This window comes from Mesoplodon mirus, assembly GCF_964341445.2.
Source record: "Mesoplodon mirus genome assembly, chromosome: 7".
NCBI classification, from domain to species: Eukaryota; Metazoa; Chordata; class Mammalia; order Artiodactyla; family Ziphiidae; genus Mesoplodon; species Mesoplodon mirus.
Window position 1 is genome coordinate 28,566,031 of NC_138983.1, and position 24,575 is coordinate 28,590,605.

The following is a 24,575-nucleotide window of genomic DNA, read 5'->3' on the forward strand; positions in this document are numbered from 1 at the left end:
GTCATGGGGTTTTTCATAGCGAGATTAGATGACAGATCTTTTTCAGAATCCTCTTAGGTGAGGGAAAGGAGTATAAGGGTTCTGAGATTTTAGAATCTCCAAAGGCACTGAAGAATTACATAGTAAAGAGTAAAAATCACTCTGCAAGAATAATATCATGAATAATGTGTCAGCCAACAAAAATTACTCAGGAGATTTAAGCAGAAACCTGAAAATTCATTTTTCCATCAAACTAAAGCAAGGTTTGAGACATTTTTAAATAATTGATTAAGTGATAAAATATATGTGTTAATGGAAAACAATATTAATTAAAAACAGTTAAAATATTTTAAAAACAATGAGCCTAACTATAACATAACTATTTTGAGTTTTCCTGTGACCTTGCACATCTATCCACCTTCTATAAAGTTGACATCAGAGTACATATCTGCTCTTTTACTTTTGTCTGTTTTCATTTGATAGTATTGGTAAGATTTTAATTGATTTTGCATAACTTCCATATTTCTCCTTTTTGATAGCAGTATGACATTTGTATTGTTCTGTATTTTTATTTAATAAGACATCCCTCCAAAAAATGAACATTTAAATTGATAACAATTTTTCCTCTGAAGCTAGCACTGAAATGTGCATTTTCATTTGTATATGTCTTTTTGCTTCCATTGACTTATTTCTAAGGGTAAAATACTGTATGCGTTACATTACTAAGTCAAAGAATAAGAAATTGTTTATGATTCTTGCTGTACATTGGCATCTTGCTTTCCAAGGGGATTGTAGCTGTGTACTGAATATACCAATTTTACCACGATCTTGGCAACACTGGATATTGGAGCTTTATATTTTGTACTGTTTCAGTAGGTATTCAGCCATCTCACTTAAAACAGCAAGATATCTTAAATATCATTCAGCATAATCTCATTTTTACAAATGACTCAGATACAGAGAAATTAAATGACTTTCTCAGAGTCTCCTTGTGGTAGAGCTGGGCCTGTAATCCAGATCTGCTCACTCCTCTTTTGCATCTGTCAAATTTGCTTTCAAGTACTATTATCTCTTCATTTTAGCAACTTTATGAACTATTAGCAGACAAAATTATTTGGGGTTGAATTTTGACAGTTTTAAACTGTTCTGTGACAACTGAATCTCAACACAGAAATGATTTCGCTGCATTGACAATGTTGATTTGTAAAGGAGTAACCCTGTGGGAAGCGTTTACAGAAATAAAAGACAGGATAGATCCTGGTTATAATCTTCAGCCACTGACCTTGGGCAACTGAGTTAACCTCGCTTTTCCCCTTGGTTTCTCTCTGTAGAACGAAGGATTAATACCACCTGTCTTTCTGGTTTGTTGTGCAGATTAATCAGTAAATGATTGCAGCTAGGAAGTTTTTGTGGGCCATTAATAACTGAATGGGGAATGTGGCGAACGAACCATCAACAGATATTTAAAGGGTAAAAACAAGAGGAGGTCAGAGGAATTATTTAGTAGAATGGACGTAAACACGGGGAGATTTTATAAGGGAATGTACTCCATAGATGGAAAAGTGCCATAACTAAGGAAATAAAAAGGTAAAGAAATAAAATGCTGAGGTCCAATTGCCAGGTCAGTTCCTTCTCGTCCCATTTCCCCTCTGATCTCCTGAGGCAGGAGGAAGAGGTCTCTGCCAGGGACGCAGAATGTGAGGCTGAAGGGAGCCCACAGCGGGGTAAGGATAGAGAAGTTTAGAATCCCATAGGGAAAGCCCAGAGTAGCTGTTACCCCAGCAATCTCAGGGTGCTCCAAGGGTGAGAGACGGTGTGTGATGACACTCTACCACTTGGCTCAGTTGGGAACCTCTCACCTGAAAAGAGTGCTTCCAGCAGCAGCTGCCAGGTGGCCTAGGAGAGGAGTCAGGGGTCAGATCAGTCTAGGGCTTTTGCCATAACAGGGCACTCAACTCTCACCAGAATGGTTCCTCACAGATTTGGCAGGCACTGAGATCCAGTGAAACTCTAACTGATTTCCATCTCTCGAGTCTAGGCCACCCTAATTCTTGGAAACAGCCTGATCATCCCCCAGGCTCCCTTACTTTCCCAAAAGGCTGATCTATTTCAGCTATAGGCTAGGCACTCCTTCTATCCCTATAATATCCTTTGAAGCTTGCTAATGTTATCTGCATTTTACAGATGAGGAACCTGGAGCTCAGCTGGGCTATCTTACCTGAGATCATTTAGCAGAAAAGAAACTCAGGCTAAGAAATCCACCCCGATTCACTCAGTGAGTAAACTTGGGGTTGTCTGACCCCCAAGTTATGAGCCCTTTCCCATTCCGTGGTGTTATGAGTGGGTTTATGGCAGCTAGGTAGCTTGCAGACTTTAGGCTTGAATTAAATGTGGTAGCTTCCAGCAGCTTCATGTGGAAGTTGAGTAGCTATTTGACCATGTGCTGTTATTTTAAAGATGTGGTTAAGCTCTGCCCATCTTGAATCTCACGCTGACCTACCAGCTGCAGGGGCTGAGAATCCCATCACGAGTTCTGTGTTGGTTCAGACATGATGGGTCCCTGGTTAATTTGTACATACGCCACCTGGCAGGAGGAACACACAAAGGTATTAATACAAAGTAGTTTATGAGATAAGCAGGCGGCACAGGGTCATAAGATGATAGGACCCAAACTAGGTACAGCCAAAGGTTGGAAAGGTAATGCAGCCTGTAATGATTACGAGCAGCTGGGAAGAGCCTGTGTTGAATTCCCTGCCTTTGATAAGTTGCTTAAACTCCTGAGTCTTGATTTTCTCATTTGTAAAATGGACGTAATTATAATAATATATCCCATGGTTGCTGTGAGAATATACTCTGTGATAAAGCTTGTACCATCCTTAACACACCCCTTGGCCTCTGGATTTTCAACAGATAGTGTAGAGGGAGACAACAGAGCCAGCGGCATGGAATGCAAAAGGCAGAGACTAGAAAGGACTGGCGCCATAGATTTAAGAGGAATTTAGAGTGTAAGAGGGAGCCCAAAGAGGCATAAGAGTAGAAGCTGAAGACAGGTCTCCCTCTTAACTAGTGGGAAAGAACATTGGGACTGTAAGAAGACTTGGAGGTCCCACCTCCTCATTTTTTTTTTTTTTTTTTTTTTTTTTTGCGGTACGCGGGCCTCTCACTGTTGTGGCCTCTCCCGTTGCGGAGCACAGGCTCCGGACGCGCAGGCCCAGCGGCCATGGCTCACTGGCCCAGCCACTCCGTGGCATGTGGGATCCTCCCAGACCGGGGCACGACCCCGTGTCCCCTGCATCGGCAGGCGGACTCTCAACCACTGCGCCACCAGGGAAGCCCCCACCTCCTCATTTGATGGAAGGGGAAACTGAGGCCAGAGAGATTATATGAATTACTCAAGGTCGCTCAGATAATTAATGGTCTTGTTGGGACTGAGACTTGTATTGTCTATGGGTGGCAGGGGCTAGATGCCATACCTCTTCCCCCACCCCTCCGTTACATGTATCATTTCATGCAGTCCTCAGAATAACTTGTGATGTAGCTTCTATGACTTATGAGTAAGCTATTATTAGCTTCTTTATTACTTAGGAGGAAAACTGAGCCTTGGTGAAGTGAGCTTACCTAAGATCACATGACTAGGAGGTGACCTGAGGATTTAATATTAGGTCTATCAGACTCTACTTCCCATTTGTGTTCTCCTATCTTTCTCTAGTCCCAGTCTGGGGCTTGGGATCCCTGCTGCAGGGACTATATCCTGAGTAAAATGGTGTTTTTTAAATAACTACCTTTCTAAACATACACACTAACACATATATAGGCTCAGAGCCTGAGGTGGGTCTATGTCATTTCTCATATGTCAAAGTTGTGGGAAAGAGGTACAGATAGGTCTTTGCTAAAGAAATACTTTTTAAGGTGATAGTTAAATCCTATAGTCCCATTCATGTGTTAGTTCAGATATGCTCCAGGGGTGTCATGTATGAATAGGCTTTGGTGAGATGAATTGGGATCCTAGCCACTCAACCATTATGGCATTTTCTTTTTTATCTTGGCAAAAAAGTATCTCAGTCACAGACTAGGCTTAAAAATAAACTTGCCAACTATAGATTAATTGCCAGTTAAAATGTCCTTGTTTTTATTGCTGGTAAATCCTAAACCGCTGAAATGCCTGAAGGCACCTTTTGTGAGGCAGTGAGTCGTGTGTGGTCTTCCTTCACTTTGCCCCTATGGTCTTCCTGTGTCTCTTTGCTGTTCTTTACTGATCACTTGATTTCATCGCTCCTGTCCTCTCATCTTTAGAATATCTGTGGTCACCTTCTTCTTGAATATGCATATATGCTCGTGGATGCTGCACAAATGGAGATCTTATCATTTGATTGCACACCCACCTTCATATTTCCAACTTTCGGTTACACCCACACCAACGTTCTCCCCATCCCTCGAATGCACATGCCCTTCCATACCGCTTTCCTGTCACAAACCCTGTTCCCACTTCCCGGAATGACCTTCTCCTCCAGGAGAACTCCTTCATCGTTATGACTGGTTCTTTTTCCCTTAACACTTTGGTCAGGCATCTGTGCAGCCCTTCCCGTGGTTGCTGTCATTGTTTCCTTGTCTGTCCCCTGCCTAACGAGTGCCCCTCGTACACCCAAGTTCTGAGTAGGGCCTGGAACATAGTCAGTGCACACAAAGGATTGTTCAATCACTGAGTGAATGAATGAACATAAAGGACAGGACTTTTCTTCTGCCTGCACTTTTGGCCAAAACTTTAAAATTATGTCGTACTGCATGTAAAACGTCTTGCCCTGTCCTTCCTTTTCCTTTTTGTCCTCAAAGTATGTATCCAGTTGGCTATCGTTAGTGATTCCTATATACTGTGCAGAAATGCTTAAAAAGGGTGTGTGGTGGTTGTTTTGTTTCCTGTATTATAATTAGAAAGACAGCTTTCTTGGGTGGCCTGTTCTTTTAGCCGAAAGTTGATGTTTAACAATCTAGTCACTGAAAATCCCTTTTAACACAGCACCAATGCCATGAAATTAAAATTATGGCTTTTCTTGGATCTCAGTTGTCATTTAATAGCTCTGAGTTTCAGTTTCTCCAGGCCTAAAAGAAAGAATGAAAATGCTTCTTTGGAAGATCTCAAGCAAAGGGTTCTTTGTGTTTGTAGGAGCACTGTATTAGGCGCAGTTATAACAGAGTATGACTGTAGCAAACATCCCAGATCATAGACACACAAACTGATTTTGCCCCTTTCAGAATAATCATACCTGGAGAATGTGTTCCTCTTCCAGTGATCTTGCTATTGGCCCAAAGCTTTGGAGCTGGTCTTTGGGAAAAGCTTTCACAGCTTGGGCTATTTATTTTATTCTTATAATACATGTAATGTTCATTCCTGATAACTTAGAAAATAGAGATAAGTGAAAGAAGATAACAAAAGTACCCATGGTTAGAGATACCACTGTTAACATTTTTAAAGAATGCTTTCTGTTGAATAGAATAGGGTGATTCTATACAGAATGTTTTCTATTGATACACACGTACGCATACGTATACGTGAGTGCTTTTTACCAAAATAGAGATCTTACAGTAATACTGTTTTGTAGTCTGTTTTTCATCTTAACAATATATCAAGAACAACTTTCCACATCAATAAATATGGCTAAAATACTTTTTCCCAAAAAAGCATACTTTCGATATAAATAGGATACACATGTTATAGAAATTCAAGTTTTTCACATGTGCAAAGTAGAAAATATACATTCCTCTGTATAATCCTGTCTCCAGAGTAATTACAATTCGATGTGTAGCATTTGAGAAGTTTTTCTACTTTCTATTTTGAATATCCTCAATAGCAGCAAGTCTTTACTCTTTAAGTGTTTTTGTTTAAGGAATATTTTCATTTTTTTTCTTTTCACAATTTGTTGATTTTATTTTAACCATCCTCATCCATGTTCTCTGCTGCTATAATAGTCAGTCTCTACACAGATGACCACTTCTCAGCAGCCCATTTCTCAAGGTACACAGCAGATGGTTCTGAGGACTCTGGCCCTTGCTCTGTAGTTACTGGCTACACTGGTAATTACTTGAAGTGGTGAAGTTTTCTAGGGTTCTTGGTCCTGGGAGGACTGTTTTCATTCAGTTTCTTATTCATCCTGTGACAATGGCTGAACACTTGTCCTTCTTGTTCCTTTAGGACTTCATGAAACGATGGTAGTTATTGGAGAGGCTTTCTTTCCCCCTGAACTCCCTTGAAGGGCCCTGTTTAATTTCATGTTGTCTTAGCCTAGAAGGGCAACAGAGTGAAACCAGAAGGACATTGTTTTAGGAGAAGAGGTTAGGGACAGGATGGAAAGTCAGGCTTCGCAAGAAGGAGTACAAGATGAGAATGGTGTTTGTACCACCAATGGCAAGCAGGAACCTTGGAGGGAAGGAAACCCATGGGAAGAAGAAGAGAAGCATGGCTAGGGTCATTTGGCCTTGCCACCATCTCTGTTTAAGGAGTATTTTTAAAAGTTAATAGAGCTATGCATAGTGTCCTGTAACTTAAAAAAAAAAAAATTGCAGCACAGCATTCTGCTGAATAGGTTCACTCTGGCTTATTTAGCCAGATCTTTACTAGTAGACACCTATGGTGCTTTCATTTTTCTTTATTATTATCTGCACCTGTGTGATGAGCACCCTTCTTGCTCTCTCTTTGCAAACATCCTTAGTTTATAGGATATCTTCCTATAAGTAGAATCGTTGCTTCAAATGATATGTACTTTTAAAAAAGGGTTTAATATGTATTGTCAAATTTCCCTATATAAAGATTGTAATTTCTTTCTAATACTCTCAGTAGTATTTGGGAGTTGGTGTCACATATTTTTGAATATCCTCAGTGGCAGAAAATCTTCACCCTTTAAGGGATTTTTATTTTTTATTTATTTATTTTTTTACCCCAATAGAGAAAGGTTACCTTCCTCCATTAAGGGCTTTTTAAAAATGACTACAGACTCTTTTTTTCATTGTGAAAGCTTACGTACTCATTGTGAAAAAATGCAAATAACTGTACAGAAAAAAACCAAGTTCACTACTCTTCACAGCGAGAGTGTATCCTGTCGTGTGGTGTATGAATGCGTGTGTGTGTGTGTTGATGTATGAAAAGACAGTATGGTGTCAGGTTAAGAGCGTGAGTACCAGATTTAGTCTGCGTGTGTTTAAATCCTGGTTTCAACATTGTTAATTTTGTGATCTTCAATTTATTCATCTGTAAAAGGAGAGTTATTAATGCTTAGTGTATCTAACCTACAAGGATTGTGGTGAGGTTAAATATGGTAATAGCTACCCAATGTGTACAAGTCGTGAATGGTCACTAAATGTTACCTACTACCCAAGCTGCCATGACTCCTCCTTTCTGTCCTTCTGGTGAATTTTTCTTATTCCCCGGAACACCAGAACTTCAGGGAAGGTAGCCCTATATTCTCTTGTGCCACAGTGACCTCTGGCCGGTAGCCCACTCTGCCTGTGGAGCATAGAAAAGGATAAGCACCATGGCCTGCCTGGCCCCCAGAAACCTGGCCCTGTCTCCTTTCCCACACACAACACACAAAGACGTCTCCTTGGATTCTAATTAACCTGTGAACCACACACCTGAGGAGGCCAGGCTTCAGTCTCCCGTCATCTCCCTTGTCTCCCTCCTTGAATCTGGCACACTGACTCGCCACCCCTACACGTGCACACAGTGTCACCGTCTCTCCTGAAAACCATTCCTGCCTAGTAGCTTCCTGTCTTACAAACTCCAGCACACCAGGCTTTAGCCAGGTTATCGATGGCAGATTTCAATTTATTTTTAAAATTCTTACGCATAATGTTTTCTAGGTGTGGTTTGCACATTTAAGGTTGGAACTTGCGAAGTGGGCAAGTTGAGATATACCATTTTGAATAAAAAACAATGATGTGACATATTGGCAAAAAAATAAATAAGTCATGGGTCTGTCAAGTACAGCATGGTGACTATAGTTAATAATTAATACTATATGCTATAGTATAGTAGTATATACTATAGTATAGTTATACACATAAGTATTGCATATTTGAAAGTTACTAAAAGAGCAGATCTTGAAAGTTCTCGTCACCTGAAAAGAATTTGGTCTATGTGTAGGTACAGATATCAACTAGATTTACTGAGGTGATCATTTTGCAATATATGCAAATATTGAATCATTATGTTGTACACCTGAAACTGATATGTCAATTATGCCTCAATAAAAATAAGTAAAAACAGAACAAAACAATAATGTGACATAATGGCAACTGCTTTCTAGTAAAGTGCCTAGCAGTTCCCAAAGAAAAGTTTCAGAAATGATTTGAGCAGGAGAGCCTTATTGGAATGTTTACAGTGATATGACTTTATGACCACTTAATAGTCATATCTAATAACGAGGTAAAGGTAAGAGGCTTTAAGAAGGGCAAACAAGATGACTTTTCCCATGATTTATAGAGGAGAATGTGCGAGACAGTTTCTTAGAGCCTAGAATTCCCTGGTTCTTATTGTTTACAGTTTTAATATCAAAGAAATTTCTTAATCTTCAGTTTGCTCACAAAAACAGTATCTGACATGATGTACTCTTCAGCTTTTGACTGATAATTTGTTTTTCCCAGTTATCACCCTAGAGTTATAGTTTATTTAATGGCTTCTCTTTCTGTTTAAATTTATTTATAGCTTCTCTTTCTAAGCAATTTCCCTAGGTTTATTTTTTCCTTAGTATGACATTCTAGAATAAAAGTGTCTATGAGCTGCCTATATATTCTATCAGGTGGATACAGAGATCCTGTTTTCCTGTCTGTAACAGTATAGGATGAGTATCTGTGTAATCCAAGTAACAGTTGATTCATGCTTACTATTTACTTGTCCTTTATATTGAAGAATCTTTTATCCTAAAGTGAATTACTTCATGAGTCAATTCATATATAAATACATTTTCCCAATAAGGATAAAATTAACTTTAAAGTAAAAGTCATTTTATTAAGTACAGTACTTAAAAAAAAAAAAAAAAACAAACACAGAATAGTTGAATATGCTCAAATAAGTAAGATTGGGTTTTGTTCCAATGGAAAGGATCATCAGTGACCTGAGGACACAAAGCCTAGGTCATTTCGTGGTCCATGTGAACCCAATCCTGTCTGTTATGGCCAGCCATTTTCTTAAATTACATTAATTGTACTGCTTCTAATTTATATGACATCTTTCCTCCAAAGGACTCAAAGTACCTTGAGTATATTAGATCATTAATGCTTATAATGGTCCAGGGAAGTTGATATGGGCAGACAGTATTACCCCTGTCTTGCTGATCAATGGATGGAGATCCAGAAAGGTAGAAGGACATACTGGGGTCATACCCTGAGCCAATCCAGGAGCTGAGACGAGAGCTTTGAACCACTCTTTGAACCTTCACTTCTAAAGCTTCCTGCTTCCTCCTTTGCTGAAATATCCCCATCTCCTAAAGAGAAATAGACATGGCCAAGACACATAGAACCATTACTTCATCAGCTTAACAGAAGAAAACCACATAAACACTGTCCTGAAATGGGTGAATCTTTCCTCACTTTACTGTTTGAAAACTGTATCACTATTAAAAATAAATGAATAAAATTTAAAAAGGAGCTCTTTGGAAATAAAAAAGTCCCCAAATTTTCCAAACCATCTGGCTAAGAGGCATTATTGAAGCCCCTAAACTGTATAATCCTAAATCTGGACCAGGATCCTTGTATCCCAGAAAGTGAAGGGACTTCATCCTCAAAGGATTATTTGCATGTGATCTCCTCTGGACCAGGTCCTGCTTTGTGGTAGGCGCTGAGAATGGAGAAGGGAACAAGAGAGCAGTGTCACTGCCTTTAGCATCCAGCCCTGATGGTCAGTATTATTTCCCTGATTTTATAAATTAGGCAGCTAGAACTCAGGGAGTTTAAACATCTTACCCAATTTTGCACAGGACTAGGGGCTTTATCTTCTGCCTGGGTGTGATGTCATTTCTCATCCTGCACTATTTCTACATATCAAAACCTGGGAGATTATTTTCATTCTTTGAGGTTTTATTTGTGGCATGGAGTCCTGATTTTATCTTAATCTGTTTTTCTTTCCAGATACTTGCATTTAACTGGAGACTAGGTATTTTGCCACAGATGGTAGAAGGTACACAGATACCTCAAAGACGATATATCTCAAACCGAATTAGTATCTCCTCCAAATACTGCTCATTTTCCTGAATTCCCATTTCTGATTCACATGACCATTAACCCAGGCACCTAAACCTCCTCTATCTAAAAATGACTATGTTTTGTTAGTTTTCCTTCTTGAGTGTCTGTTGTACCTAAAGAAACTGCCAAGGCTCAGCCTACCATTCATTTTCCTGGAACTGTTTAATAACTAATGCTTACTGAGTACTCACCACTGCCTGACTATTTACAAGAATTAACTCATATCTTCACAACATTCAGGTGGGTTGATACTGTTATCACCATTTTTACAGATGCAGTAGAGGCACAGGACCCTTTTCCCATGGATTATGCCGTCAGACTCATATTTTCTGGAATGCATTTTAGGAACCATTTACTGATGGAATAAAGTCTGTTATGCCATTCAAGGCTCTTCATGAGCTGGTCCAATCTTTCTGCCCAGCTTCCCTCCCCAACATACTTCTCTCCACCCTCTCTTTAGCTCTTTGGGCTTATGTCATATCTTTTCTCTCTTGCTAGTGCTCCGGCCACAGACACATGCTGGTCCAAAGTCATTCCCACCTTATCTATTTCCCAGGTCTGTTGGTCTCTGCTCAAACCTCCTTGGTGAGATCTTATTTTTTCTACTTCTGTGTCTTCTTATTTATTATCAGTCTTCCTCCACTGAATGCAAGCTCCGTGAGGGTCTGGACTTGTTCCATTTACCACTGTCATATCCTCTATACCTACAAGAGTATACACCTCTGCGCAGGAGCTGCTCAACACATGTGCGCTGATTGGATGGGTAGAGGAAGGAAAGCAAGCTCTGTGAGAGCAGGGGTGTGTCTCTCTGCTCCTTGTCATTGATGAGGTCGCAAGCATGATGCCATGTGCATAGTAAGTGCTCAACAGATTTTTGCTGAATAACTGAATATTTGCTCCTGTGGGTCCCACTGCCTGCCTGCCAACCTTGTTCCCTCTCTTCTGTGAATTTTGTTCATTCTTTAAGGCCCAATTCAAAGTTTACCTCTGTTACGAAACTGGCCCTGCCTTCCCAATTGGTGGTCATCTTTTCCTCCCCTCTGTATGGTGTTTAGACCGTTAGCACAAATTACTCAAGGGCTTCTCATCTCCTCTTTTGATTATGAGTCTCCTAAGAGCATATTGCCAGCGGAGTCTTTAGCAAATAAAGACTCTTTAATAAATATTTGGCTTCTTCACTTCCTAGTTGTATTTCCATGAACAAAATGCATTGCTTCCCTGATGTTCAGCCACCTCTTTTCTCCAACAAGGAGAAATAGAGTTGTGAGGGTAACATTTGAGGGACATCCTCAGAAGATGTCACGTGCCATGTAAATGTTAGAGATGATCACGTTCTTACATCAGAAACCTTCGAATGGATTTCCAGACTCCACCACAGGTTTCTGGATAAAGACAGTCATCCTTGTACCAAAGTGACCCCGGGTTTGGCTTTGAACTTGCTGATACTGCATAGGTCATTTCCATTTCAGCTCTCCCACCTCCTTCCAGCCCGCCTGCATATTGTCCCCTGGAATCTTTTTTTCCAGCTGTCCCCTGGGTTTTTGACTGTCATTTTCCTGGCCCTGAAGCTGCATGGAGAGTCAGTTCTGCTTTTAGTCTATCACCCGACTCGCTAATTCTTGACATCCTCCCTCTCCCCCTTTGACTGATAAATTTTTATTATTGGTTTTGCGTGCGAGTCTTCAGGGTTTCACTCTGCCTGACCCCTGTGGTCACTTAGTGATTACATGCACCAGCTGAGGTAATTTATTCACTTTGTTTTGGTGTGAACACGTCCCATGGGTCTTGTAACTGCTGTAATCACTTGACCCTCCTGACTGTTAAATGCCTTAAACACAGTTATTTTAAATTTATAATTGTTTTCATTAAAAATCCCTTATAGTAACTTAGTTGACCTTGCTGTCCACTTGGCATAATGTGCAAAGGGGGGAGAAATGAAAATATTATGATGCAAATAATATAGTACTCATCAGAGATAACACGGCAAATCATTAGCTCACCCCACGCATGCTCACTTGGAGTCTTGCAAGGAAGATGAACGAGAAGAGGACACAGTTGTAGCGCTGTCCACATAATTCAGTTCAGCCATTCCTGCACACGGGGCAGGCCACTGGCCTAGGGAGCAGGAAGTGGAGTGCAGTCCAAGGTAAAGTACCAAAAGGGCCATTAAGGTGTAGACAGCACTTCTCACACCAGTGGGTGGCCCCAGTTGATTAATCATTTTTCAATGAACATTTTTACACTTCTTATTTTGAATCTAATTTCAAATTTCAGAGAAGTTGCAAGAATAATACAATGAGCTCCAATATACCCTACACCCAGATTCCCCAGCTGTTAGTTTTGCCTCATTTGCTTTATCACTTTCTTTCTCTGTCTCCCTTCCTCCCTCCCTCCCTCCCTTCCTCCCTTCCTTCCTTCCTTTCTTTCTTTTCTTCTGAAGCATTTGAGTGTGTGCTACAGATATCAGGCCCTTTACTCTAAATTTTTCAATGATTCTTTCTTGAGAACATGGCTATTCATTTACATTAACCCACTACAGTTTTCAAAATCAAACATAAATTGATACAATTCTATTATTTAATCTCAGATTTTTTTTTCAGATTTTGCCAATTGTCCTAGTAATGTCCTTTATAGCATTTTTTTCTCTATTCTAGGATCCAATCCAGAATCATGCCTTGCAATTAGTTTTAAAAGCCAAACCAAATCAGACTAAATCAAAATACTGTTTCTCACTTTCTTACCCTTAAAGAGTGAGGAGGTTATAAAGGAAACTTGACCTTATAAAATTAGCCTATTTATACCTACATCTCTAAGTAATATTATAAGAAGAGTTGTATATTAACTGTCAAGATGCCATGCTATGTGGACGTTTTGAAAACACATTTGTTATCTCATTCAGTCCTCCGAGCAAACATACAAAGAAGTTATTCTTAATCTGAAGCTACAGATGCTGCATCTACCATAACATAGATCCCCAAATTCTAAAAGGCAGCGTCTGTGTTGAGTCCTATCTTCTTCCACGCATTCGGGGAGGGTGGGCCTCCAGGATCTTAGAGATTCATGGCAGTGGGGACTCAAGTGATGTTATCTTTCTTTCATTTCTAGTTTTTACACTATACTGTCAAAGACCAGAAAATATGTTTACCGTAGAGAGTTATCTAACATGATTTTTTGCTCCGAGAGGTACTGCCTGGTATCTTAATTAATTTTAAAAATTGGTGAAATTCTTAATGAATGTCAAATAAATTAGGTTTGTTTGATGGAAGGCTGTTAGACTGCTGGCCAGAATGTTCCAGAGTGAGATCATAAGAGCTTGGATAGCCTGGCTGATGGCACTGGAAACTTGCACACTCAGATTTTCTGTGTGTTTCTGGCGTGACTAAGTTAGTCCTGATGGAAACTTGAAGGCAAAATCCAGAGCTATCGATGGACGCATTCCTACAAAGACAGCTGGTTAGTAGCATTCATAATTTAGCCTAAAAGGGGGGAATTCATTTTGAAACTCAGATCCCTACACTTGGTTTTGTTTTTGTTTATTCTTGTTGTTTTTCTATGTTATTACTTGGGGAAGGAAATGGGAGTAGTTTTGCATTTTCACTTAAATTTTTTTTCAGTCTTCCCAGTATGTTGTTCCTGATCAGGACTGCTGCTTGTCCATAAAGTGCTTTTGTACAAAGTGTGAAGAGGTATCTTCTGAACCTGGTGGGTACATGCTTGTTGAAAAGCACACAGCTCCCACTCACCCCCTTGGCTGTTGCTCTTTTGCAGTCAACAGCCTTTGCAACCATATATAGCAACCTTCAATTAGTCTTCTATTTTGACTTGCCCCCCCAAATGAACGTTCTCTTTGTTTGCTTTTTTTCACTTTTTATTACCTATTTTTGGATAATGTTTTTAGACTCAAATTTACTTGTTTGTCACCTTGTAACCTTTTGATAATGTAATATATGCCATTTTTATGTACTGTATTTTGAAATGGGGGATTTAAGGCATTTGTTTTTAGCATTTGTAAGAGTCCATAAAACATACATAATTGTAAAAAATATATATAAAGTTCTTAATCAAAATATCTCTTTCTAATTTTGAAAACTAGAGGAGACTTTTATAATATTCCAGATAAGAATTACATTGGGGAAATACTTTTCTTTTTGATTACACTACCTGTACTTCCTAGTTCTTTTCACATTTGGAGTTTGTTTTAAAACCTATTTGGTTACATCCAAAATGAATAATTAAGCAGCTAACTATAACATGCATTATTGATCTATCAGATTTAGATGTTATCACAGAAGGTCTTGTGTGCATTATGAAACTGAAATAAACTTTTTTCCTGGTATTTCTTAAATTCTGGTGCTTCCTGAAATTTCAGGAGCAGGGAAGAAAGAGCACATTTTTTTCTTCTAATTTCAGGGTAAAGTTGTACATTAAACTGTGTTGTCTCCCTTCTTTCTGCCACTGATATGAATCTCATTTATTCTCTACTTTGTACTTCTCTCCTTTGTTTGAAAATAAGGTTGGGAGATAAACTTTCCGATTCTGAGGAGACTAAACATGCCTGTGAGGACAGACATCTGATATAAAACATACAACTTCCAAAGCTTTGATTTCTCTGTAAAATACTGAGAATGAGATTGTTAATTCTTTACCTATAGACTCTGAATTATTTCACATTACACAGTCTTTTGTGATTCAGTGCCTGCCCTTTATCAAAGACCTATACATTTATTTCCCCTTATCACCTGCATTTGGAATTGGTAGTCAAACAAAAGCCTGTAGTAATAGTCTTAGCGGTGGTGATAGTGGTGGTAGTCCTAGTGATTGGACTAGTGTTACTAGTAAGAGCGGAGGATGGGTTAGCTGTACTTTGTGAGGTCCTTGGGGGTTTAAGAAACAAAACTGATAGTTGCATAGTTTCATATTCTTCATTTTATGAATCCTTCCTTCACAGAAAGCCTGGATTTAGAAAGCAATGTAACACAAAGCCTAAAAATAACTTATATTGAGTTGACAAATGAATCTCTAAACTTGAATATGTAGCACTGTGAAAGTGAGGAAACTTACCATTCTTCTATAAAAATAGGCAGAAACCAAAAATACATGTGTGTCTTTTGTAGTGCAGATATAGGTTTTGAGTCTGGATGTTTTGTTTTTTGGTTTTTGTTTTTGTTTTTTTTTTGCGGTACGCGGGCCTCTCACTGTTGTGGCCTCTCCCCTTGCGGAGCACAGGCTCCGGACGCGCAGGCTCAGCGGCCATGGCTCACGGGCCCAGCCGCTCCGCGGCACGTGGGATCCTCCCGGACCGGGGCACGACCCCGTGTCCCCTGCATCGGCAGGCGGACTCCCAACCACTGCGCCACCAGGGAAGCCCAGGATGTTCTGTTCTTTGGAAAGGCCGCGTGAGGGTTAGGGGTGGGGAAGGGTGTGATTTCCACCTTCACAGCTGTTTGCATGTGCAATTCCTACTCCAGCTAAAGCCCTCTGTCCAGTGTGACAGGGACTGGAAAGTGTGCAATTAATCAAGAAGTCGGCTAAAGTGGGAAACTATAGCTGTGCTAAGCATGTAGCTAAATATTTTTATTTTAACTTGAAACATACAGATGTTCATGTTTTGGCCAGTCTTCTGATCTATAGCTGCCGTGTCTGAAGGCTTTTCTTTGAATATAGACATTGTGATTTGGAAACTGCACTATCATTCTTAGGTAAATCACACATATAGTTTATCACCTTTATCTAAAATGTATCATATTTATCACATTTCCACTTTATGTATTGGCGAGTAAGAACGAAAACTTAGTTGCAAAACAATCTGCGTACAGAATAGTTCTAGATTATTATGATTCTTTTCCCCTCACTTTTTAAAGTGGTGTCATATACCCTCACGCAACAGTGAATTTATACAGTCTTTTACTGTTCATATCTAGTCATTTTAAGTCTCCTGGAAGTATTTTATACGTGGTTTTAATAAGGTCAGTTTGGAAACTCGTTTCTCATGACAGGAAGAAGGATCATGAAACTTGTTAAGGTGGTTCCTGCCATCCTCTCTGATTAGACGATTAGATGATTATGGTAAAAAGTACAGCCAGCATAAACTAGTTTGGGGATAAAGGCACGTAACTCTGGGATGCTGTATGTTGGAGCAGAAGTGCACAGGGGTCGCCAGGGATAATTGTGACTGTTATTAGTCAGTGCACTGTGGGCAGCAGCCAGTGTGTGTCTCGGAGGGACTAGAGAGCGTCAGTTAAAAGAGTCTAGGATTTCTGGAAATATCTAAAACAGAAACTATGTGCGGTGTCTGTTAGTTGTTTTGTAGCTCATAACTTGCCATATTCTCTTTCAGTAGTCCTCAGATGTAAGTTTTTATTCTTATGGATGGTCTCTTTGCCTGCCTTGCAAATATTAAAAAAAAAAAAAAAAAAAAGGTCATTGGGAATTCCCTGGCTGTCCAGTGGTTAGGACTCCACGCTCTCACTGCCGAGGGCTTGGGTTCAATCCCTGGTGGGGGGACTAAGATCCCGCAAGGCGCACGGCACGGCCAAACAAAAAAGATCATAGATACAGCTTAGTGATATAGAGCATGCATGTGTTCACAAGTCAGTGTATTTGGGTGTGTCTTTCATTTTTATTATACATAAGCCAAAATGCATTACAGAGTAAGATTCCATAGTCTGAGGTGTCTGGAAAGAACTCGAGTTTTAAGAAGGGTCCAGTCTCCTGGAAGTATTTTATACATGGTTTTAATAAGGTCAGTTTGGAAACTCGTCTCTCATGACAGGAGGAAGAAGGATCAAGAAACTTGTTAAAGTGATTCCTGCCATCCTCTCTTAGTTTTCTTTCTCAGGATTAGAGCAGGTGACGTCTGAAGTTGTCCATGCTTATAGAACATGCTGTTTCCCCTTGCATTGGCACCCTGCTCCGTCTCCTAAAGAGTGAGAGAAACACACCAAATGAGCAAGAACTCAGCCCACACAGGCAGCCTCATCCTTCAGAAAAGTTTGTACTACTTCTAGACTTGGATAGTTCAGAGTTTCTGAAGTGTGCTTGCTTCGTCAAATATGCAGTGTGCGGGATTCTGTACATCCTTTTTAAAAATGTAACAAAGCTCCTCAATAGAGTTGGTTTTTAAAAATCTCTTCCACCATATGTGTATGTTTGAATCCATCCTTTTTTAAAATGTGTGCCTGTGGTATTAAGAAAATAGGCCCGGTGTTCATAATACTGTTTGTGTATATTCTGGTGTCAAATATAGATGCACAGCAACTAACAATAGCTGTGAAAATGAAATCTTGCACAAGCTGTGTCCTGCCTTCGCAGTCAGCAGGAACAATGCTTTTGGGGTTGAAGAGAGGCTTTATCACCGAGGAGGTGTGTGTAGGAGTCTGTTAGCTCAAGAAGTGGGGAGGGGGAGGTGCTACAAATTTTAGTATAATGCATAATGTAGAAAGAAATTTTATCCCATCATAAAGGTTAGCAGGCTGTGTAATTCAATTTCAAATTGGTCGGCGTGTCCTGACCATTATAATAGCCTTTCTTTTTTTTTTGTTTTATCGCCATTCCATTATTTTAGGTCGTACGCCAATGTAGAATGGAGCATACAGCTGAACCATAGTAAGTCTCTTTCTGTGGTTCCACCCATTGGAGAAATTGTTGGTGAATGCAAGAGATTATCTTAAAATGAGTTAAGAAAATGCTTGCTCAATTGAATGCCTCCTTGTTTTCTCTCTTACTTTTTTTTTTTTTTAACATAAAATGAATTTCTTCTGGGCAAGCAACCATTGAGAGTGAAATTCTTTTAAAAGCATTTGCTGGACACAGGGCTTGGTTCTCAAAACTCCAGCGTTAGCACTTATCTGCAGTATCATAGGCATTACTGTGCCATTGAAAACCAAGATTCAGTAGCTTATGTTAATGCAAGACTGACAGACCCACATCTGATGGCAATTACCCATACTGGGGGGTTAATAAATGTTCTTATAATTACTGTCTTTATTTTCTTTATTACAAGAAAAATGGGCAGCTTCCTAAGCCGTACCTCCTGCTTCTTGCTCCAGTCTTGGTGACTTGCTAATTAACTGCTTTGGTTCCAGTGCTTCATGGGCTCTGCTGAGTTTAATATTCATGTTAGGGAAATGCTAAATTCTTTGGCCAAAGTAGTAGGAAAAAACTAAATTACATTCAGCAAACATTTATCCAAGTGCTCTTTATGAACAAGAAATGAGGAGCTATAATAATAATGAGACTTGGATGCACCAGAAAAGTGTATGGGAGATGAATGCATAATATTTTCACATCTTTTTTTTTCTTCTAGTTGTAAAGGATCTTAATTTTTTTCCATGTTCTTAGGGGATTTCAGCCCTGAAGCACTTTGTTAAGAAGGATCTTCATGCCACATCCAGACTCAATGGGAAAGACATTGTGATCAGTTAGCAATGTTTGCCGTGTTGTAGGATGGGGAGATGGTTACGCACATACCATATGTTTACAGGTCCTGGTTTAGTGTCATTCATCTTTTATCAAACTCATGCTCTCTGACCGTGATAGACAGAAAATTGCCATAGTGAAAATGTATGCCTGCTTTATTTTAACTCTCTGGCCAATCCAGACTTTCAAGTATCTCTACTAGAAAGTTCCTGAAATTACTGTCACCTTGGCTTGGTGGAATTTTTAACTATCTTTCACATTGTAGGCAGTTTCATGTCTGTTGCTAGAGGTTCTTGGTGTATCGTGGGGCAAGTTGGGGCCATTATGTGAATCAGGCAGTCAAGAAGACAAGAAAACACAAAACTGTTTGTGTTCTATGGGATTTAGGAAGCAGATTCATTTTGGTTTATGATCCTAATCTATAAAGAATCAAGGTTATCTAATCACTCTGATAGGAGTTAACTTTTGAGCCTTTTGCATACTTAGTTAAAAAGGAGTTAATAGACCAACTCAGTTTATCCTATTATGTCCCCCAAATCTTGGGCAGCTCACTTTTCTCCCATTCCCTATCTCCTAAAACTGACTGTTTAACCCAGGTAGGTGGTTAAAAATTCAGATTCCTGGAATCTAGCTCAGACATATTGAATCAGATTCTCTACAGGTGAGTCTGAATAACTGGAGTTTTAATGAACTCCTCTGTGGCTTTCCTGCCAGTCCACTGCCACCATTCTCACTTACGACAGTGTCCCATGGTCAAGTTCAGGGATACGTTCTGCAAACTCTCATCACCCTTAACAATAGGCCATTCTTTTCCATTGTGATCTCTGTTTAATTCAGTTACCTCATCTGTAAAAGGGGATAATAGTTCTCACTCCATAAGGTTGTTCTAAGGATTAAGTAGGTTAATGTATAACGTTTTTTAGGGCAGAGCCCAACAGAGGGTAAGTGTTTTGTGTGTTAGTTCTAAGCCTCATAATGGTCATCACCATTTGATTTTGTTTACACTTATCAGGATCCTTACTAGGCTGTTGTAAGGAGGAATAGAAGGTATACAAGCAGTATTATTTGGGAGAAAGATTATTAATTAAACATGTGGACATATAAACATAGTGAGTTGCATCGGTTAGGAGGCTTTTGGCTGCAAGAAACAAAATAGCTTAAACAACAAGGGGCTTGTTATCTCACACAACAAGAAGGTTGGGAGTGAAGCATTTTTCGGGATCCGGTAGTTCAGGGATTCTTTCAGTCTTCCTTTCTCCACTTCTCATATGCTGTTAGTCTTGCTACTAAGGTTGGAGAGTAACCGTTGAAGTACCAGGCATAGAATGAAGGCATGACAATGTTCAAAGGAAGAAGAGGGCCATTTCCTCTTTGTATTGTCTCTTTGTACAGGTGGTGACCCTTTCTCAGAAGCCCGTCAGCAGATTGGCCCTCATGTCTCATTGGCTAGGACTGGGTGACATGCACCTTTTTAAACCAATCACTGGCAAGGGAAATAGAATTGCTGATTAATCAAGATCCATTTGCCTGGGTCTTCTAAGAATAGGCCCTTCTTTCTTGAGCACATGGCTTTGGGGGGTGTGGTGGGGAGGCAAGAGGGATGAATATATGAACAAAATCGGAGGCTCTGCTATCTTGGAAAGCTGGGGTGAGGATTTGAATAGACCATCAACAGTGTCTGCTTCATGAGTCAAATAATGAAGGATCTTTGGATGGCACCTTGGAGAGAGTCACCTACTATTTTCCTAGAATAGAGTTCATTTAGTATGACTTACTGTAATTCAGGAGACAGCTGTTGTGGCATGGCAAGCTGGTGACTGAGACACCTTGTGTAACACTTAAAATGTCATGCTTATCACCTGTTTCCTATTTTCATCTTGAAATTTTTTACTTTTCTCTTTTCCTTTTCCTTTGATTCTTTTTCTCTTTTCTTTCTTCTGTTTCATCTCTTGCCCTTCTCATGGAACAACTACCAGGCCCCATATATTAAACAGGATGATTGGCTTCTAGTCACCTATGTCTCTTTCCAGTAGAAATGATGTCCAGAGAGAAGATTCCTGTTATGCAGTCAGATTCCAAAACTTTGAGAGGCTCAACCCATAATCGTGTATTATGTTTGATGGCTGGCTGTTCAGAGTAGCTTAATCTTCTTTCTCTCTAACCCATCTAAATTTGACCTGTCAAGGTTCTTAACGATAGCACAGGGAGTATCCTTTTAATAATCCAGATGAATTAGTTGTCACCATCAGTTGGTCATCAAGAGATGGGAAGACCCATTGGAATCTGAACCCACTGGTATAGGGTAGCAAGGATGCCTGTTAAACCCTCAGTAAAAGAGACATGCACAGCAGTCAAAGCCTGGCAAAAGCAAAAGTAAAAGCAAGAACAAACAGAAATGAATGATATCATTGTTCAGTTCTAGTGGTTTTGAGCTCAGTTTCCTTTATAGGTGAATTAGCCTGAACCATGGGTAGATTGAGGACTCCCTCTGCCTCTGGACAAGAACGAAAGTAGGACAAGAGACCTCCAATACCCCTCTTGCGAGGGTCATGTTGGCCACTGAGATCGTACCTAATTGCTAGAAGATGCAAAGAAAAAGTGGAAGTGAGAAAAGAGAATATTTTTCCTTAAGCTCATGGCCCACTCAGACCTAGAGAATCAGAGTCTCCCAGGAGGGAGCCTGGAATCTGATTTTTTTTTTTTAAACTCCCTGCCTAAGTCAGGACATCAGACAGGTTTGGAAGCCACTGGCCTAGAGTAACTATCTCAGACCTTATAATGATTAAAGGGTTTGCACAATCTGACTTCTAGGGCAGTGATTTTTCAGCCGTGTTGCAAGGGGCTAGCAATGGGGGCCAAGGGGGCAGAACTCTACCTCTCGCCCCCCACCTTCAGGCTCTCTTCAACCACAGCAGACGCATTTTGACGCTTGTTCTTTAATTCAAGCTTCTTTATAAACTTTTCTTTGAACAGAGTTTTCCCTTCGCTCCGCTTGTTCCACCACACAACAAACAAAAATGATCTGCTTCTGGACCAAGACACAGGCTGGTATGACTTCCTGTAAAGCCTTGTCCACGGCATCTTTGGAGAGCTGAGAGAAATCCTATTAAGACCTTTGAGGTCTGAGGTTGCATGAATAGAACATGGAAAGTCAGTGGTGGCCAAGTAGAATGATCATGGCAGGGGGGGAGCAGAGCCCCTGTCAGGAGTCAGCCCTAGTCATCCCCTCCCCCAAGTCTCCTGCGGCTCAACGCCAGTCAGCACAGTCTTCGTGGGACAGTCTGTTACCTCCTGTTTGGCATCCCTTCAGTTAAGCCATCATGCTATAGTAAACCTCAACTACCCAGAGCCCAGTTCCCTATGATAATGAGGATTTTTAAGATGACAAAGGTAAAGCCTAAGAAAATAAGCAAATACATCAGCTTTGTTGCTGCTCCCAACCACCCCCAGACAGCAGCAATAACTCACTTGCAGGGTATGTGCACATCTAGCCCAATCTTGTACTTTTCACCTCCTGCATGGCTGCTTCACCATCAGGCCCTTAGTATGCTTGTCTTCCCGGGGCAGGAAGTTGAATAAACACGTTTTAGAAATATTTTTGATCACAAGAGTAGGTTTAAAAAATATTCCCTAGTTAATTTTCCACTAATTGACAATAGAAGATGGGTGTTCTCATGAAAATGGAGATCTTAAAGGAACCACGTGGTTGATATACGCTTCTAAACATCACGTGTGCACATGCGTGTGTAAGCATGCATGAATGTGCTTCCTGCCTCCTTACATTATGTTACACATGATCAGGGAAGTCTATTTCTTATGTATCTTGTTATTGAAAAAGGGCTGGGCAGACTGAAAATGTCCACTGATCTCCCTCAAAGACACCATCCTTGATTGGCATATCTCAGTAGATTTCCTCTATTATTCTCTGTCATAGCACCTGCTAATACCCTTCCGAGCACTTACCATAATCTGAGTTACATTAGTGGGTATTTACTGCTTTATTGTCTCTTACTCCCAGCTGAGTTTAAGCTCCATAACAGCTGAGACCTTTTCTGTTTTGTGCATCATTACATCAAGCACACTGCCTATCATGCACTAGGACCCCAGGGAATAGCTGTTGAATGTCGTAGGGAGACTGACCATTTCATGGGCATTCAGGACCCTATTTCATTATCAGATCTCATTCTAACTTTGAGAGGGTCAGGGATCTAATGAGATTTAATGGAATCTAATAGGATTTCTTTCCCCCAGGGCTGCTGGATTAGGAAATCAGGTTGTGACCCAACTTTGCAAGAGCTTTGAAATGAGCCCAAAGGGAAAGGAAACCACAAAGTGGGTGAATCTAAGAATGTGGCGTTTAAAGTGAAATGCCACACTACAGAGTTAAAAAGTGAGAAGAGATGAACCCGAAGAATTGAAATCTGTCCAGACCTTCCCAGTAAGGAATCAACTTTACAGTCTTTGGATGGGTTTGAATATCAATAGTTTTAGTTCTCTGTTGTGGGGAATTGTTAGACCCTGCAAAAATATCTTCTTTTCCTACTAGTGTATCTAATCTCCAGTTTCTGGCTAAAACACTCCAAAAGAATTCATCTTAAGAAAGTAGTCTTTTTCAAAAAATTTTGACTGCCATTTTCAGCATTTAAGAATCAATGATACTGCTTTTACCTCCCACTCTGAAGAGAATAATCCTAGTGAAAAAATGCTAGTATTTCAGAGACAGGCAGACATGAAATACCATGGTTGAGATGAGCCTATGTGTTATAAAAATATCAATCTAGAAAATCTTTTGCTCAGAGCCTTGAGAAATCATCTTGGTATTTTATATGAAAAAGGGGTGCTGAATTGGCTGAGAGTCAACAAATATAGCTCCTTAACTACTGAAGGAAAAAAATAAGTAAAAATGGCGCTGTTGCTCTCATGGAAGATCTTTACTGTTGGGTTTCATTAAAGATGCTTCAGCAATAGTGTCAGAGACAGAAGAAAGTTTGGAAGGATAGTGGCTGGATTCAGAGCAGTCATTTCTTTTCTTTTTCTTTCTTTTTTTTTTTTTTGTTTAAGATTTTTTGATGTGGACCATTTTTAAAGTCTTTATTGAATTTGTTACAGTGTTGCTTCTGTTTTATGTTTTGGTTTTTTGACCCTGAAGCATGTAGGATCTTAGCTCCCCAACCAGGGATTGAACCCTCACTCCCTGCATTGGAAGGTGAAGTCTTAGCCACTGGACCGCCAGGGAAGTCCCAGAGCAATCAGTTCTATTAAGTTACTCTCTGATTTAAGCTCACAGTGAAGGTGGCTAAACAGATGCCCTTATGGATCAAATGAAAGAAAATAATCTTAAAATGTAAGAGTAGAAGTTTAAAAAAGAACAGGAAAGAGTATCCCAACAATAAACTCTGAGCAGTCCTGAGTGTCCATGAGATACGAAGAAATTAGTGGCCATATGCCCGGGGGTTATTTGTTGGTCCTTGCAGGTAGTGGCAGATTGATTTTAGTCAGGATTCATGATTGTAGGCACTGTCTTCAGAAAAGCCTCTCAGTTTTTCAGAATCTGAATTCCCTAATCTTTAAAGCAGATCATTTAAATGATCTCCAACTCAAAAACTCTGACCCTGCCATTGTATGAGGTGGTAGAGAAGGAGAGGATTGGTCTGCAAAATAAGGAGTTTCACCTTGCACAAACTCACTGGGTGACCTGGGTCGTTTAACCTTGCTGGGTCTTAGTTTCTTGTTCCATGGAAGGAATGATTCTGATCTCAGAGGACTTGCCTAGGTTGGAATCTCAGCGAGCCTGGAATTAGAGGATAAGAGGTCAGGAGCACCCTGCTGCCTCTTGATTTTCTGTTGGAAGCAAAAGGAAAAAGCTGGCCCTACAAGTATGTTAGCCTGGATTCTTTCATCTGACCCAGTGACTTGGGGGCCTGAGAAGATGCACACACATGTCCTGT

The 24,575-nt window shown here is 40.1% G+C and overlaps 1 protein-coding gene across 1 annotated transcript in view; it reads left to right on the top strand.

Annotated features, from left to right (window-relative positions):
• The window catches only part of MPPED2 (metallophosphoesterase domain containing 2), a 174,591-nt gene that overhangs the window by 49,596 nt on the left and 100,420 nt on the right, over nt 1-24,575 (top strand). The window lies entirely within an intron of this gene.